This window comes from Austrofundulus limnaeus, unplaced genomic scaffold (assembly GCF_001266775.1).
Source record: "Austrofundulus limnaeus strain Quisiro unplaced genomic scaffold, Austrofundulus_limnaeus-1.0 Scaffold415, whole genome shotgun sequence".
NCBI classification, from domain to species: domain Eukaryota; kingdom Metazoa; phylum Chordata; class Actinopteri; order Cyprinodontiformes; family Rivulidae; genus Austrofundulus; species Austrofundulus limnaeus.
This window is the reverse complement of record NW_013952817.1, coordinates 19,576-23,394: the sequence shown is the minus strand read 5'-3', so window position 1 is coordinate 23,394 and position 3,819 is coordinate 19,576.

The following is a 3,819-nucleotide window of genomic DNA, read 5'->3' as shown; positions in this document are numbered from 1 at the left end:
TAATAATATCGACCAACAATCATTGGCAGACACGTATTTTATGCCCAGAAGAAAAATAATTAAGAATATAATTAGGGCAGATAAACATGAAGCAATTAAGAAAAACATGGACGAATGCATGTTTTTACCATACAACTATTTAACAGTTACTCTGTTGTAACAAAAGGTTCTCATCGAGGATGAWGAATTTTACAGGGAGCAACATCACCACCTAGTGATTATATTGTGTAGTCTCAGACTGTAATATTTGAATTTATTAAAGCAATCATTTCAAAACAATAAGATATACCAAAAAAAATCATCAAAAATATTTTACTATGTTTAGTTATGAACTCAGTGTTTATTGCTTTATAATTTTTCTTTATTCTTATATTCTTGTTGTACAAATAATTATTGTCCTTCATTCTTATTCACTTCCATGATCACACCAGCCTGTGTTTTTAAAAACACTAAATCAAGGTAACTTCCACATTTACCAGGTACTTTTTATTTCACATGTTTAATATTACTTGGAGTCCCAAAATATAAAAGTATGTTTTGGTTTTATTCAATAAAAAMACTGRATTGTTTKCCAGAAACTCCTCAGAGCMAATTTAGAGTTTTYGTCAAAGGCCTCMCTGAACTCCTTCCACATCTGAGYTTTTGCCTCAGCTACAGTCAAAGCTGTGGCCCACCTGGCCTGACAATACGCCTCAACTGCCTCTGAAGTCCTACCAGCCAACAAGGCCCAATGGGACTCCTTCAGCTTGACAGCCTCCCTTACCCAGGGTKTCCACCACCCAGTTCAACGACGGCCACCATGAGAAGCACAGACAACCCTGCAGCCACAGCTTAAGRCAGCCGCCTCAACAATTGAGGTGTAGGACGTGACCCACTCAGACACAATGTCCCCCACCTCAGCTGAGATGTGGTCAAAGTTCTCTTGAAGGTGTGAGTTCAAGATCTTTCTGATGGKTTCYTCTGCCAGGCGTTCCCAGCAAACCTTCACTACACATTTGGATCTACCATGTCTTTCTGGCATCTTCCCCCGCCATCTGATCCAACTCACCACCAGGTGGTGATCAGATTACAGCTCAGCTTAGGGTGACCAGATCCCAAGAATCCAAATGTGGGACGAAAATGGTGCTTACAAGAGACAATGTGGGACACATCACCAGTACTGTGATGTCATCATAAATTTTAATTTTTTGCAGGTTTCACATTACATTAATTGATCTCTCTTAGTGCAAAACAATGAAATAATTCAAGTTTATAAAAAAATGCAATTAAACATTTAACTTCATATTTTTAAGTAACTGTTTTAACTTTTAACACAAAGGAGTTTCTACGGTGTCACTCAGATGTCAAAATTCTTTGAGAATTCCAAATGCGATGTCTACCAGCAGCTTCAGGGCTAGTGATGTTTCAAGTGGTAAGATTATGAGCTTTAATAAGTAAAATTATCCCAGCTACAATGACAGACAACAAATATTACATTTATAGTATTACAACTAAAACCGTTTTTGACGCCGCCACCGCAGTTTGTCCTTCTTGAGCCTTCGTAGACAAGATGACAGTGCAAGATGGCAGCTGCCTGTGTGGCAACCCGCGACCATGGAGATATAAACAGCTTTTTATAAGGTAAAAATAATAAAACAAGGTCTTTGTCTGCAATGATTAGACATGATTTTTATTATTGTCATTAGTGATATATCAGTTTCGGCTAAAAGACTTGACAAAATCCTACACACTGTGCCTTTAAGTTTAACATCATGTTTTTAGTTTATCACAAAGCATAACTACTCCTTTCAACTTAACACAATGCCCACACAAGTCCACACTTACAAGCAGCAACTTTGGAAATCACAAGAGTTGACCAGAACAGTAATACTTGGTGTCAAAGATGTTGCATTACAAAACAGCTACTATTATCCCTGTTATCTATACTAAGTAAGCTTAGATGATCTGCTTGACTTTGTACTTTCTGCTGGACTTTGTAGCTTCCAAAAGCACTTTCTTTTTAAGTACATATCTGTAGAACTCCTTACAACTATATTTAAAATTGGTCTTTACTTGAATTTCAGACTTGATGAGCTCAGCAGAACAGTACTCCTCATACAGTTCATCCATGTCCAGTTTTCCTCTTATCTGAAGGACCTCCACTGCATCCGTGAGATGAGAGAAGGTGAACTTGCATTTCAGTGTCAAGCTGGCAACATTTTTCTGGTAGTTGTCATCTGAGTACCACTTCTCCAGGTATGTGTGTGCAGTTGTGTAAAAACTTGACAGATTGCTCTTGATTGCAACAGCTTTTTACTCTGGAAAATGCTGAAGGAGCACGCTGGTCTCCATTCCAAAGAAAGAATCCATCAGTCGTTGTTGGAGCTTTGTTTGTAGAGTGAGCATGATTTCATATAACTCACAGACGGTCCTGTCCTCTCCCTCCAACATCAGCACAGCATCTTGAAACAACTTCAGCACATTACTGAGGAAGGACAGATAAAACTGCAGCTCAAGTGGGTGCTCTTCACTGTCCTGATCTTTTTTAAAGAGCCTCCACAGAGATTTTGATCTTTTCCCAATGACAAAAAATAACACTTTATAGCTGTCCATCTCTCATGAAGTCTCTTTGACTGCAGGCCACAAACTTAACCATCTTGTGGGTACGTGTCTCAGCACAGCACGGTACTGTTCTTCAACAAATGCAAACACTGCTTTCAGTTCTTCAGTTTCTTTTTGATGATAGTGAAAAGTGGCTGAAAATTTTGTTAATTGTTGATTCAGTGTCAATATCTAGACTGTCTCCAGCATGTTTTGCACAATTGCACACAATGTGAACCATGCAGTTTGTCTTTACGATTCCAGGATTTTCTGATTTTAACTTCTGAAACACAGAATTGGTTTTGCCACAATTGACACTGGCATTATTTGCAGTAAATGCTGAAACCATGTCCAGGCATAAGCYTATTTATTTCAGTTTCTTTGTAGGTTGTGAATGCAACCAGATGTCTCATTACTGTCCTCATAAAAGTCCAAGATCTTATTTTTCAAGCCTGATGTAGGTGTCCAGTATCTAACAGACAAGGGGAAGAGCTTTGTTGTACAATAGAGGCATCTGATGCTACTCAAAAAAATGGAGTGTGTACATGTTTAGCTTTGTCACACACTGGGCTACTGGTGTTCTTAAATCCTTTAAGCAACTTTCCACAGAGGCAGGTGCAAGCACATCTGTAACAATAGCCAATGTTTTTGTATGTTGGCATCACATTTTCTTTCCTATTTCAGAGTCTGAAAACATGGTAGGTGCTAGCTTACCGCTGCAGTCTGCTGACCTGTAGGGCAGGGAGTGCTGCACTGTGTGGTAAACGGTGTTCATCTTGGCTACTGCTACCTTGTCTGTCTGGCATTCATTTTTTGGTTTCAGTAAAAATGTATCCACAGATTGGCAGGCGGCTTTCTGAACTGTCMGTTTGTTGTGCGATTCATTTTTATTGTGTCGCTTGACATCGTGTTCCCCTCCATGGGATATTGGAAAAAAAAAACTTTGACAAACTTCACAAAAAGCTGTCTGAGGGCCACCTTTCACCCAGTTGTAAACTGTTTCCCAGTCTCTGTTGTAGCTGCATTTGTGTTTCTTTTTTGACAYAGGTTCCATTATGAGAATCTCTTTTCTTGGAATGTTTTATATTGGCACAGCATGCAGGAGAAACACTGCTCCTTTTGATTGACAGCTGTCTGATGCTGCTCCGATGACGTCTCCACCTCTTTTGCAGCCAAGTAGATAATGCCTGTCGAAAATTTTATTTATTTATTTATTTATTTATTTATTTATTTATTTAT